Here is a 15,084-nt window from a genome sequence, read left to right on the forward strand (position 1 = left end):
TTAGTCTGGATAAGGGTTTATCTATGTTGTTGATTTTCTCAAAGAACCACCTCCTGGTTTTATTGATTCTTTGTATATAGATCTTTTTGTTTCTATTTGGTTGATTTCAGCCCTGAGTTTGATTATTTCCTGCTGTCTACTCCTCTTGGGTGTATTTGCTTCTTTTTGTTCTAGAGCTTTCAGATGTGCTGTCAAGCTGCTAATGTGAGCTCTCTCCAGTTTCTTTTTGGAGGCACTTAGAACTATGAGTTTTCCTCTTACCACTGCTTTCATTGTGTCCCATAAGTTTTGGTATGATGTGTCTTCAATTTCATTAAATTCTAAAAAGCCTTTAATTTTTTTCTTTATTTTTTCCTTGACCAAATTATCATTGAGTAGAGTGTTGTTCAGCTTCCATGTGTATGTGTGCTTTCTGTTGTTTTTGTTGGGATTTAAGACCAGCCTTAACATGGTATTATTTCAATCTTCTTGTATCTGTTGAGGCTTGTTTTGTGATGAATTATATGGTCAATTTTGGAGAAGGAACCATGAGAAGAATATATATATATTTATTTAGGATGAAATGTTCAATAAATATCTGTTAGATCCATTTGGTTCATAAATTCTGTTAGTTTCACTGTGTCTCTCTTTAGTTTCTGTTTCCATGATCCATTCATTGCTGAGAGTGGGGTGTTGAAGTCTCCCACTATTATTATATGGAGTGTGATGTATGCTTTGAGCTTTAGTACAGTTCCTTTTATGAATATGCATGCCTTTGCATTTGGAGCATAGGTGTTCAGAATCGAGAGCTCATCTTGGTAGATTTTTCCTTTGACCAGTATGAAGTGTCCTTCCTTATATTTTTGGATAACTTTTGGTTGAAAGTTAATTTTATTCAATATTGGAATGGCTACTCCAGTTTGTTTCTTGGGATCATTTGCTTGAAAAATTGTTTTCTAGCCTTTTACTCTGAGGTAGTGTCTGTCTTTGTCACTGAGGTGCATTTCCTGTATGCAGAAAAATGCTGGGTCCTGTTGACGTAACCAGTCTGTCAGTCTACGTCTTTTTATTAGGGAATTGAGTCCATTGATGTTAAGAGATATTAAGGAAAAGTGATTGTTACTTCCTGTTATTTTTGTTTTTAGAGATGGAATTATGTTGTGTGGCTATCTTCTTTGGGGTTTGTTGAAAGATTACTTTCTTGCTTTTTTTTCTAGGGTGTAGTTTCCCTCCTTGTGTTGGTGTTTTCCATCTATTATTCTTTGTAAGACTGGATTTATGGAAAAATATTGTATAAATTTGGTTTTGTTGTGGAATATTTTGTTTTCTCCATCTATGGTAATTGAGAGTTTTGCTGGGTATAGTAGCCTGGTTTGGCATTTGTGTTCTCTTAGTGTCTGTATGACATCTGCCCAGGATCTTCTAGCTTTCATAGTCTCTGTTGAGAAGTCTGGTGTAATTCTGATAGGTCTGCCTTTATATGTTACTTGACCTTTTTCCCTTACTACTTTTAATAATTTTGTTTTGTTTTGTGAATTTGGTGTTTTGATTATTATGTGGTGGGTGGAATTTCTTTTCTGGTTCAGTCTGTTTGGAGTTCTGTAGGCTTCTTGTATGTTCATGGGCATATCTCTCTTTAGGTTAGGGAAGTTTTCTTCTACAATTTTGTTGAATTGTAAAGATATTTACTGGCCCTTTAAGTTGGGAATATCCACTCTCTTCTATACCTCTTATCCTTAGGTTTGGTCTTCTCATTGTGTCCTGGATTTCCTGGATGTTTTGGGTTAGGAGCTTTTTGCTTTTTGCATTTTCTTTGACTGTTGTGTCAATGTTTTCTATGGTATCTTCTTCCCCTGATATTCTCTCTTCTATCTCTTGTATTCTGTTGGTGATGCTTGCATACCAGCCTCAGGGCTACATGAGATTCTGTCTCTGAAAAACAAAACCAGTGAAACTTATATGATCAAAATGCATTGTATTAAATTCCCAAATAATTAATAAAATGTATTCTGACTTTAACACAAATGACATATATGTGTCGGGGGGGGGGGCGCAAAAAAAATCCCTAAATAGCTGCATACTTCAGAGGTCTGCAGACTAGGGGCTATTAAGGTTTACTTTCTTGCTTTATGTCTATGTACGAAGTGTTTGAAGTGCCTGCCACTGCCTTAGTTAAGAAATGGTTAACACCTGCTGTATCTGATCTGGTTTTGTTGTTGTTGTTTGTCTTTTGTTGTTGTTTTTCCTTCTTTTTTCTTAGACCTCAGACATTTCCTTGAGCGAGTACCAGGAGATCAAAAGGTCTACCCCAAATTGATTCCGTTAGCATAATTTGAGTTAGCTAAGAGGATCTGCAGATCTGACACATGAAGGACTCCAAAGAATATGAGCTTCCAGCTTCCTTGATCAAGCTTGTTTTCTCAGCCAGTTAAATAATTAAAAGGCAGGAAAGATCTCAAGCGTGACAAGTAGCAGCAGGGAAAATCTCAGATACAGGGAATCATCCAGTGTAGAGGTGAAGAAAGGTTTCTTCTATTCAGGTGAAGAAATACACACACACACAGACACACACACAGACACACACACACTCACACACACACTCGCACACACACACACACACACACACACACACACACACAGATGTGCGCGCGCACACAGACGCACACACCAAGAACAAGATCCTTTGCAAAGCCAGACAGTCTGAAATCTGATTTCTCTTCAAGAGCTGGTGGGTCTTAAGGTCTGACTAACTTAGGGTTGGTCAGTTTGAACAAAGACAGGGAGGCTGATAGGGCCACAAATTTGAGATAAACATGTCCTGAACTAGCTTTGAACTTGTTGGACAGGTCCACTGCTGAAGGAGGGGATTTCCCACTGACTGAGAAACCTTCCAAGCCAGCAAGGCCTTTGTTTCCAGCTGCCAGGCCTTTGCATCAAGTCAGGAGGTGGAGGAAGAAGGTTTGGCATCTTTATTACTGAGCTGTGGCCCCTCCTCCTAGCAGGGAGTCTCTCTAACTTTCAGTTCCTCACAGATACATGAGAAAACATTGCAGGATGCAGGCCCAGGTTCCCAATCTGAGGACCCCTCTTACCTGTAATCTGTCTGCTATCTCCCCAGAAGCCCCACATTTCTATCTAACGAGCTCCAACTGCCCACACTCCTTCTGTATCTTATGTAACAGGGCATCAAACCCTAGTAAGACTCCAGACCTTAGCACAACTGACTCAGCATGTAGACAGCAGTACCTGTCAAAACTAAAACACAGGCCTAATGCATTGAAGTCCATAGTTCTGGGAAAGTCTCTAAATAGCCTATCCTTGCTTTTGACTTCTGTAGTTCTACTTCTGGTTAACTGTTCTTGTTCATTGAAGTATGTCAACCCAGATATTGGTTTTGTGCCTAAAAGCTTACCCTGAGAAAGGTTCAGTGCTACACTGGGATCCTGAACACCTGGTGTAATCGATGGCTGGCTAATAAAGATTTCCTATTGGCTTAAACCCATGTCTGAGCAATCTTCGGTGGTGGATACCCCACAGCATCTCATACATGCTATTTACCACCCACCCCATTTCTGCATGTTAATTAAGTTGTATGTAACCCTCTCTTATTTCTCTGCCTAAGTCAGTTCATTTCCTGGATTAACACAATCAAACCTTCAGAGGAAATATGAAATGTCTCTGCCTCCAGTGTGGCAGCAACTGTATTGGGCTTATAATAAGCATATAAAGGCCTTAGGACACACTCTGCTGATAACCAACCTTGGAACTGGTTTCACTTTGTGAGTTATTAGCTGCTTAAAGAAAATGTTCATATCACAAGTTGGAACAGGATCCATTCCATATACAACCTCCAAACCCAGACACTATTGCATATGCCAGAAAGATTTTGCTGACAGGACCCTGACATAGCTCTCTCTTGTGAGGCTATGCCAGTACCTGGCAAATACAGAGGTGGATGCTCACAGTCATCTATTGGATGGAACACAGGTTCCCTAATGAAGGAGCTAGAGAAACTACCCAAGGAGCTAAAGGGGTCAGCAACCCTATAGGAGGAACAACAGTATGAACTAACCAGTAACCCCCTCCCCCCCAAGAGCTCGTGTCTCTAGCTGCATATGTAGCAGAGGATGGCCTAGTCGGCCATCAATGGGAGGAGAGGCCCTTGATATTGCTAAGATCACATGCCCCAGTACAGGGGAATGCCAGGGCCAGGAAGCAGAAGTGGGTGGGTTGGGGAGCAGGGCTGGGGGAGGGTATAGGGGGCTTTGGGGATAGCATTTGAAATGTAAATGAAGAAAATATCTAATTAAAAAAAAGAAAAAAAAGAAAATGTTCATTGTCCAGGCATGGTGGTGCACACCTTTAATACCAGCTCTCTGGAGGTAGAGGTGGGTGGATCTCTATGAGTTAATGCTTGAGTTGAAGATCAGTCTATTCTACTATATAGCACAGTGGTTCTCAGCTTGTGGGGTGTAATCTCCTCCAGGCGGGGTCAAATGACCCTTTTATAAAGGTTGCCTATGACTGTTGGAAAACACAGATGTTTGCATTACAATTCACAATAGTAGTAAAATTATAGTTATGAAGTAGCAATGAAATAATTTTGTGGCTGTGGGTCACAACAACATGAAGAACTGTATTTAAAGGGTTACATCATTAGGAAGGTTGAGAACACTGCTATAGTGAGTTCCAGGACAGCCAGCACTACATAGTGGGACCCTGTCAGAAAAGAAGAGAAGGAGGGGGGAAAGGAAGTGGGGGGGAGGAAGGGAGGGATGGAGGGAGGGAGGGAAAATATGCTACTTTACTAACAGCAGGTTTTGTTGGATTATGAAGTGTCAGTGAGTAGGGAAATCAAATTCAGGATCTTATGAAAGCCCTGAGTCATTTTCTCCCAGATGCGAATTTGCTACATCTTGGCTCACATAAATGAAGGCTCCCTTCCTCAAGGTCTCCAGGAAACAGAGGGCAGACAGGAGGAGCAGGGACTGGTGCCAGACAAAGTGCGCTCTGGCGCAATTGGAGAGCATAGATAGGCTAGGGGCTACTGCAGAAGGCTCTCTCCTTCCCCTTCACTCCAGGAAACCCTCTGCTGGTCAGGGGCTGCTCTCTTTTCAGTGATGGAGCCAGCAGTCTTCACAGTCCTGTCAGCACAGACATTCTGGGGATATTTGCAGGATCAAAAACAAAAACAAAATTAAAAGAAAAAAAAAAAAACCTTGAGAGGTTTTGTCTTCAACTACACTTTGTCACAGTCTTGCTTTGTTCCTCCCATCTGGCCTTGGGGGAAGTAGGTTAGCCCATCTAGGCAAGTTTAACAGCAGGTTCTGGGGATAAAGCCCCACAGTCACTATGGGCTAGTCCCAGGATGCTAAGGAGAGGCCTGGTCCCTGCCCCAGCATGCCTCAATCCCCAGAGCTTCTTCAGAGAGGGACCATGCACCGCTCTCTTTAATGTAGGCAGAGGCAGTGTGAAAGCACAGGCACAGGAGCCCGAGGCCTTGGCACCCCGGTGTTCTACCTGGCTGGAGGAAGGAAGGAGAAGCCCACCAAACTTAAAAGGGCTCTGGGGATTAAGGAAGACTCACTGCTAAACCTCCCTGGAGGCAGGAAGGGCTGCTTCTGGGTTACTCCCTGACCAAGGTCCTAGGAGAAAGTGCCTGTGAGGCTGGCTGTGTTCTGCCCCGCCTCCCAGTCTTCTCTCCCACACCCTCTCTTTCTCTCTTCCCACCACCTACAAGGGCAGCTTGGAGCCGCCCAGCCACACAGCGCACGCAACAGAATCTCCAGAAGTTGACATGGTTGGAATGCGTCTGGGGTCTCAGTAGCACTGTAGCTGAACCACACACGCTGTATTCTAAATTGAAGTAATTCGAACGCTCATGGAGACCCTGAAGAGCACAGGGGGTGACAGTGACCTGATAGTTCAGAACCTCCTGGAGGACAGGAAGAGAAGTTGGCTCCTGTGGCTATTTGGGTTGGTAAAGTTGACCTCGGCGGGCGGCGTATCTTGCTCTAGGAAAGGATTCTGGATTCTCCGGATGGAGTACTATCAAATTGCTACCAAATTGCTCTTACTGGCTTTCTGTATCCACCGCCTAGGCAGGCAGTAACTGTGTTCCTGTGAGTGTTCCTTCTCCCCTCCAGGGGCTGAGCCCAGGGTTGGGGCTCCTGGAAAAGAGCATTCATGAGACACAAAAGCATAGAATGTAATCTCGAATTCACGGGGTGGCTTTCCCTTCCCTCTCGCCATGCCCAGCTGCTTTTCTGAGTCCTGGCAGCCTTTTCTCTGCAGCAGCCTCCCTGGAGCCACTCCCCTTCCCCGGTGAGGCTGCTTTGCATTCCACAGGCACTCTAGACCGAAGGGCTGTTTGTCTAAATGGCGTAAGTTGCTATTTCTTTACTGCACTTCTGATAAGAAACTGCCTTGAACGTGGAGGACTTCCGGTCTTCAGTCTTGCTCATTTCCCAGATATTGCTCTTTTCTTTCTTTCCTTTTTTAAAAACAGCTCTAGAACTCTCGATCGCAGCCATGCCTGAGTGGGCGCGCAGCAGAGTTTAGGCGGTTTGGGGTGCTAATTAATTCAGGTGCAGAAGAGCAGCCCAGTCAGGCGAAGCTGGCACCTGGCCCATGTGTGAGTGGTGACTCACCTGCTGGAAGACAATCTGGGGACCGTATAGCTTGAATAGCAACAAATACTTGGCTTGATTCATGCGTGGATGTTTACGGATTATCTAGAAGGAAAGCTGGAGCCGGGATGATTCCTAAATAGGGTAAGACAGGTTGACAAAGTCATAAAAGCTACCCAGTAGGAATAAAGTCCGCCCACTCATCAGCTCTGTTGCTAAGATTCTGTGTTGATTCCTGACTCAGAGGATGGAGCAGCGTGCAGCCAATTGTTCTGGAAGAACTCTGACTTTGTGGGACTCAGAGTGCCTTCCTAGGTGGTCTCTGGAGGGGTCAAATAACTTCAAGCAGGGTGCTGCTGGTTCCCATTTGGGGACTACCTCTGAAGCCAAGGCTGAACTCCCCCTCTCCTGACTCCTCCTCCTCTTCTCTCCCTCCCATTCCCCCTCCTCCCCCATACTGTCTTGCCCCTCCCCTCTTCCTTCTCCTGCCTCCCTCTCTTCTCTCCTTTCCTCCCAACTCTCTTTTCCTGTCTTCCCCTCCTCTCACCACCTTTTCTTCCTCATTGATCCCTCTCCTCTCTCTCCCTCCTTCCTCTCCTTTCTCCCTCCCCTCTCCTCTTTTCCCTCTGCATCTTCAGACCTTCAAAGATGCTAATCTTCAGATTAAGAGGATACCAAAGATGTTTTGGTATCAGATAATCTGATTTTTTTTTCAAATATTCATTATAGATGTCCTACCAAATTGGCTTCCAGGCTGTTACAATGGCTCAATGCAAAGATTTGGCACTAAGCCTAACTAACAACCCGAGTCTCATCCTTGGAACTGTTTAAAAAAGATTTTGTTTTGGAGTGGAGTGGTTGCTCATGCCACACCTTTGATCCCAGCACCCAGAAGGCAGAGGCAGGTGAGTTTGAGGCCAGGTTGGTCTACATAGTGAGTTCCAAGACAGCAAGGGCTCTGTTGAGAGACCATGTCTCAATGAACAAACAAGAAAATATGAAAAAAAATCTATTTGCTCAAATGTGTTCTAAATGTAACTCAGTTAACAGTGGTAGAAGGCCATGTTAAAAATAGGCAGAATCTGTCATCCCTTTTACCGTGAACCAGGTTTCAGCATAACTGAAAGCCAGGTGGATTGAGGCATGTTCTTCTATAGATCAACATTCAGAGTCGGGTGAATTTTAGTGGAAACTTCAGAATCAGAAAATAATCGTGTTGCAGGAAATAATCGTGTTACAGTTTTTATTGGGAGGGGACTAGTGGTTATCAACAGGTAATAGTTTGCAGTGGTGAGATCAGCCAGTCAGCTTCAGACATTTTAACAGTGTTAACAATGCACCCCCCACAGAGATGGTTAAAACCCACACAAGGAAACAGACCCATGAGTGGAGTATGCCAAGAAACAGTTGAGCCGGAACCACAGCCAAGCCAAATAATCTCTGATCTCGAAAGAAGATGAGGATACGGGAGGCACAGTTAAAGGCCTTGCAGGAAAGGCAGGTGAAAGCTGGGTTTGGGCAACCAAGAGAAACTGTGCTGCTTCCCCAGGTCACTGCTGAGGAGACGCAGAGAGGTCAGCTCCAGGGTAGAACAGACTCAGAGACCTCGGAGGATACCTAAGAGCCAAACACAGTGAATGAACTGGGCAGATCCTAATTTGAACAGATAGCAGAAAAGTTAATTTTGATAACTGAGAAAATTTATCAAATGTCAATGATTTTTTTTTGTAATTTCAATGAATGAGATAATGGAATTATTGTTACATAAAAGTATTTGCTTTGGAGATTTAGCTGAAATTCATGATGATACAATTCTGGAATATCTTTAATATGCATTCAAGCAAAAGCATAAAACAAACGTAAGGAAAAGAAACTAGTCGATTGGTGTTAATGCTAGGCACTGGCTCAAGGTTTTCTGTTTGTTTCCTATTCTTGAGTCAGATTGGACATTTTTATAATAAAAAAAATCAAAATAAAAATGTAACACCTGAATCTTTTCTTATTCATTGTAGTGTCTATCCATACTTTGAACTCCTATTACCTCCTCCAACCTCAGAATGTCACTATGTTCAGGGACAGAACCTTTTAAGAGGTCATTGTGGCATAACAAGTCACATGGTTGGGCCATAACACAATAGAATTGGTGAAGAAGAGATCAGGATCTGTGGAGTTAGTGTTTTGTCATTGTGACAAGATGGAGTCATCTTGGAAGACTGTGCCTCAGTTAGGGAATGGCTTTCATCAGATTGACCTGTAGATGAGTCTACCTAGCATCTTATTGATTGGTGCTTGATGTGGGAGGGGCTAGTCCACCGTGGGTGGTGTCATTCCTAGACAGGTAGTCCTGGAGCATATAGAAACCAAACTGAGCAAACCATGGAGAGCAAGCCAGTAAGCAGCACTCTTCCATGGCCTCTGTGTCAGTTCCTGGCCCTGGGTTCCTGCCTTTGGTTCCTGCTCTGGCTTCCCTCAGTGGTAGAATATTAAATGGGCTTTGTTGTTGTTGTTTTTAAGACAGGATTTCTCTGTGTGGCCCTGGCTATCCTGGAAGTCATTCTGTAGACCAGGGTAGCCTTGAACTCAGAGATCTGCCTGTCTTTGCCTCCTGAGTGCTGGGAATAAAAGTATGCGCACCACCTAGCTGTGGACTATTAAGTGTAAGCTAAAATAAACCCTTTCTTCTTTGAGTTTATTTGTATCAAGGTCCTTTTCATAGCAATATAAACCCTAACTAAGACAGACTTAGACTAAACATGTGATGAAACAGAAGACAGACATCTACAGGCTAAGCAGAGAGGCTTCAGACAAAATCAACATCTCGGGCTGTCTTAGGGTTTCTGTGGCTGTGAAGAGACACCAAGACCACAGCAACTCCTATAAAGGAAGGCATTTAATTGGAGCTTACTTACAGGTTCAGAGGTTTAGTTCATTGTCATCATGGCAGCAAGCATGGTGGCATGCTGGCAGACATGGTGCTGGAGAAGGATCCAAGCGTTCTACATCCAGATCAGAAGGCTGTAGGAAGAAAGAGAGGGATTGGCTCCAGCATTCAAAACGTCACAGCCCTTCCCCAGTGACACACTTTCTCCAACAAGGCCACACATCCTAATTGTGCCCTTCTCATGAGCCCACGGGGGCCATTTCCATTCCAACCACCACACTGGCACCTTGATCTTGGACTCCCACTCTCTAGGGCTGCAAGTCATGGTTTCTATTCAGCTGCCCAGTCTGTGGGGCTTCGTGATGATAGCACTAACAATCTATACTTGCTTTTTCAATTGTTTCTCTTTATGCCACTTATCACTCTATAATATACATATTTCCTTAGGTTAAACTTCTCCCACTAATTAGGCCTGCAGCCTGAAGCTGGGCTGCAGGGAGGTAGGCAGGGCTTCGAATGCTGGTCTTGGGGTCTGAGGCAGAGATAGGAGGAAAAGAGGACAGAGAAGAAGGAAGAGGTTGCCATAGGGTAGATGTATCGTGAGAACATGGCCATGAGGGCCTGCCTGTTGGAGTAGGAGTGGCTCATGCAGAACACGTGATATCTCGGGGTTATTGACAGGGAAGTAGACAAAGCAGCACTGAGGGCTGATACCTGCCCAGCTCTGGTGCTTTAAGGCTTGTTATAAATATAAAGGTTTGTGTCTTTTATTTCAGAACTAAATGATCTAAGGTTGAGTAGAAACCTCCAAATAATATTTACCACAAGAGGGTGGACGGCCATGCAGCTCACTTTACATCCATGTGCTCCATCCTGTGACCTGGCTGGATTTTCTGACCTTTGTCTGGAGGCTGGGCCTCGGTTTGCCCTATAGAGAGGCCACTCTATGTTCTGATTCTCTTCCAGCCAAAGTGAACCTGGCACCCTCACTGAATGCCAGGAAATTTGTGGGAGACTCCAAATTACTTTAGTGTCTAAAGAAATGGGGTACGGGGCTGGAGAGATGGCTCAGTGATTGAAAGCACATATGGCTTCTGTAGAGGACACATGTTTGGTTTGACAGTATCCACAACTGGAAACTTACAACTGTGTGACTCCAGGTCCAGGGACACAATACACTTCTGATATCTGCAGGCACCTACTGTCATACACACACACAATGAAAGGAAACAACATCGTTTTTTCTTTTTAAAAAGGATATAAGTGAAACTTTGGAGAAAAGAAACTGTGACTAAGAGGAGGAAAAAAAAGAAGAAAATAAGTCCCTTGTCACTCCCTAGACTTATGGTTCCTGCTGAAAACCTTTGCTATGGAGAAAATCCCATCTTAGGAGTTCTGGCTTCCTAATGTAGAATTATGGTGACTTTTTCTTAAGATTTCTTTGTAGCTAAACCCAGGCATGTAGTTTGTTCTTCATCGCCTTAATATACTCACCAGAGATGTCTAGAAGGGGACTCACATTGACCTACTTTGAAAGTAGACAATGTAAGAATGCCAACATGCCATCCAGAATCTAGTTTCTGGTAAAGATGCAGGGGTTTTGGCAGTAGTGCTGTCCGAAAAGTCCAGTTCCTGGTGCAGGAACTGTGAAGGAACCCTGGCTTAAGTAGCAACTCTGTAACTGTATCTCGAAGCCCTGAGGGCACTGGAGACAACTCAGCTCTGTAGCATAGATGGGAATGTTATTTCTCAAAACAAAACCCCTTGCCTAATTCTCCAATCTTCCTGATAATTCTTCGGCTACCTAAAACCCCTTGCATAAACTTCTTTGCTATTTAACCAAGTAATCTTAAAACAGGTACAGCTTGGTGAACCACAAAACACATGTTTTAAGGCTTGTTACTTAGGAGAGAGAATGAAAAGGAGGTTTTGGTGTGATAAAATACACATGACATAAAATTTACTATTTTAATAGTTGAATTTAGCAACAGTAGGTACCTTCACAATGTTGTGAGACATCTCTACTACCCATTTCCAGAAGCTTGAAACTAAAACATGCTAACATGAATTCATGTCCTTGAAGACACCAGAGGCCTATTTTAATTCAATTCTAGTAGGTATTTAATACCAACTTGTGCAGTATAAGGACTCTGGCTGTTTTTGCCAGGTTGCCAGAATCTAGTTGGTGCCTGAAAAAAAAAAATTGTCTGATACTGGATAATCAAAATACTGAGATAGTATTTTTTAGATGAATAGATAATGGAATTTAATATCTAAATGTATTTTAGGAAAACAATCTCTTTTAGATACTAATTAACCTCAGATGATGCTAGGAAAGATGTTGGAATTGAGGCTTATTAGAGATGATGCAGTCTCTCCCGGACAACACAGTTAATGTCACCTCTGAGCTATGGTTCCAGGCTCTTGCCACTATCAGACTCCACAGGTCAGAGGTTGCTTTGCCAATAGTCTCTAATCTGCGTGCAGCAGCATTGGAAAAGAAAACCTTACCTGATGATTCCTCACCTCTAAACCCAAGAAGTCTCTAGACTGACCTCAAGATTCTTGGTGTCTCCTAAGGTTCTCGGGGGGCCTTATGTCTTCATCTCCTTGACCTTCAGACACTTTTATAATTAACTGGTCATCTGGTTCTAGAACTTTATTTGTTATGCCCCGGCTCCGCGGGAAACCCAGGGGGGGGGGCTCAAGAACTGCGAGTCCGAGTCCGATGCAATCATGCATAAGAGTCTTTTTACTTTTGAGTCAGACTCGGATCAAAAACCTTCCCACAGTGCAGGACAGGAGTGTAACCCCGAGCTTGGATGGCTTGGCACTTATATACAGCATAGTCAGAGATCTTTGAATGCTTAGGGTGATGGGGGAGGCGGGGGAGATAAGCCATGACTCAGACGATACCATTTGGTAGGGCGGAATGGCGAGGCTGAGAGGGGGTTTCTTCCGACCTAAGGATTATCTTTATGGGGCTATCAGGGACTAGTTTTATCGCCAGCTATAACTGTCTGTGACCCCTGATTACATCTCTTCTATGATTTAAACGTGGGACCCTAATCTCCTTTTCCCAAGGACAGGCACCAGCTGCAGCTGGGAAGCGCCCAGCCGGTTATCAGAGTGCTAGCCTGGGTGCCTCTGGAGCTGGGGAGGCTGTCATCTGTCTCACTCAAGCTGGCACTTGTGGCTTCTCAAGTTCTCTTGGGGTGGCCAGGGAGGGGGAGAAATTCCCATGATTGCTGATTGATGCGGAGAGGAGCAGGGGTTGAGAAGGCAGAGCTTCTGAGGGAAAACGCAGAGCCTGCACACCTCACCAGGCTTGCTGTGGGAGAGCTTAGGGTGGGGAAGGGGACTTCTACCGGAGAGTGCAGAAGCAAGCCGCCTGTGCACTTCATACTCAGGCCCTAGTTGTCCTCCGTGCAGTGTGAGCTGTCATTTGTGTTCTGTTGATAGAAGCAGGAAACATTCTCCTTTGGTTCCTGAACTCTGTCTCTCAAAAAGGTGAGGAGAGGCGGCGCTTTCCTGGCTTTATCTTCTTTGTGCGCTCCATTTTAGCTTTGAGCTCTCCATAGCAGATTCCTCTGGAATGCATCTTGGAGCAGAAGTCTCAAAGCTCAGACTCAGAACATTCAAATCTGATGAAAGTTGTTGCAAGTTAGTAGTGGTTTTGCTGATCCTGGGTGACAGGGAATGAATGATTGCTAGTTTCTGTTCAAGGTACTGTCCATAACAACAGGGAGGCAGAAGGACCTGGAGCAGCTGGTCATACCACATCTACAACCAAGAAGCAGAGAGGGGATCCCTGCATGCACTTCTCAGGTAGGATATTCTTGAGTCCAGTACTTGGGCAGTGCCTGGGCTGTGGAAGGGATGTTTGCCCACACCGTGTGTATGGAAGGAATCCCTTCACTGAGAAGAAGGGGGTACTATTGAAGGTCTGAGCAACAGCAGTTGCCAGTGGAATATGCCTGTGCCTGGGTATGGAGATGGGAAAGGTTGAAGCGAATTAGGCTTCTGCCTTAAAGTCTTCTAGGTTAAAGTTCCCTGGCTAGAAGTATGGCAAGTTAGTGAGGCCACATCAGTTAGTTTCTGCTTCAGGGTCTCCAGCTGGCATTAAGAATGCCCTAAGATTTCTGAAAGGAAAATTAATAAGAAAACAATATTTGGTGGTGAAATTGGGAACATCGATTATTCAACACTAGTTACTGAACATCTCTTTTATAGGAAGTTCTTTCCTGGGGGTGGGACAGTGGGTATGGTTTAGTCAGTAATGTGCTTGCTTGAAAGCATGAGGATGTGAGTTCAACCCTCAGAGCCCCTGTTTAAAAAAGCTGAATATGGTGGTACACTTCTAATTTCAGATCCCTGGAATCCACTGGCCAGCTAGCCTAGCCTACCTGATGAGATCATATCCTGCCTTAGCTGGGGTTTCTATAGTTATGAACAGATAGCAACTCTTAATAAGGAAAACATTTGGGGCTGGCTTACAGTTTCAGAGGTTCAGTCCATTATCACCAGGGCAGGAAACATGGCAGCCTGCAGGCAGACATGGTGCTGGAGGAGCTGAGAGTTCTACAACTTGATCTGAAGGCAGCCAGGAGGAGACTTGATTTTCTGCACTGGGTGGAGCTTTAGCAGTGGGAGTCCTTGAAGTCCACCTACACAGTGACACATTCCTCCAACAAGGCCAAACATATTCCAACAAGGCCATACTTTCTAATAGTGCCACTTTCCATGGGCCAGGTATATTCAAACCACCACAGATTCCAACAAGAGATTCTGTCCAAAAACAAAGTAATGAAACCAAAACAAGTTTAATGGTGCAGAGGAATGACACCCACCTGTGGCCTTTGGTACAATCTCTCTTTCTACACTAAGAGAAACAGTCAGAAGCCTGTTATCTAGACCTTAGATACTACTAGGAGCAGACAGAAAGCAAATAATCTGGTAGGGAAAGTGCTAGAAAGAACTCTGAGGCTGGGTAGCAGTGGAGAGGATCGACCATGATTATGTGCCTGCCTTTCTTTCTCTCTCTCTCTCTCTCTCTCTCTCTCTCTCTCTCCCTTCCTTCCTTCCTTCCTTCCTTCCTTCCTTCCTTCCTCTCTCTCTCCCTTCCTTCCTTCCTTCCTTCCTTCCTTCCTTCCTTCCTCCCTCCCTCCCTCCCTCCCTCTTTCTTTCTTTCTTTCTTTCTTTCTTTCTTTCTTTTAAAAAATAAAGTCATCGTGGAGCTCACAGAGAAGGTGATGTTTGAACCATGTCCTGAAGGAAGACATAGAAGGTGTCTCAATGGCATCTAGAGTGTCCCTGTCACGCACACTGGGAAATGCCACGCACTCGGGTCAAGTCTGCTTAACAGGCTGAAAAAGTCTGAAAGCACTCACAAGGAAAAGAGTTTCAAGGAAACTCACCTCCTGGAGCTTTGGCGTTCTCATTTACCCATATACTCATACTACAGTAGCAAATCTCACCCAAACAAGGGAATAACAGAGCTAGGGAATTTCACTGAGACAGAGATCTTCTCTACAGCTAGGTATAACAAGCTTCACATTAGAAGCAAGTTGGTAAATTCTTTTGACAAATGGAGAT

General features: G+C 44.3%; 1 long non-coding RNA gene across 4 annotated transcripts; it reads left to right on the forward strand.

Annotated features, from left to right (window-relative positions):
* The first annotated feature begins 5,638 nt into the window (after positions 1-5,638).
* Gm34150 lies at positions 5,639-8,417 on the forward strand. Of its 4 annotated transcripts, none has more exons than XR_383933.4 (4): positions 5,639-6,362; positions 6,488-6,752; positions 7,338-7,513; positions 7,958-8,417. It is a non-coding gene; the product is annotated as a predicted gene, 34150 (long non-coding RNA). The 4 variants fall into 4 exon arrangements; XR_383935.4 differs by having other exon boundaries at positions 5,639-5,955; XR_383934.4 differs by lacking the exon at positions 6,488-6,752.
* Positions 8,418-15,084: the final 6,667 nt, after the last annotated feature.

The sequence above is a fragment of the Mus musculus genome, chromosome 15, assembly GCF_000001635.26.
Source record: "Mus musculus strain C57BL/6J chromosome 15, GRCm38.p6 C57BL/6J".
Classification (NCBI taxonomy): domain Eukaryota; kingdom Metazoa; phylum Chordata; class Mammalia; order Rodentia; family Muridae; genus Mus; species Mus musculus.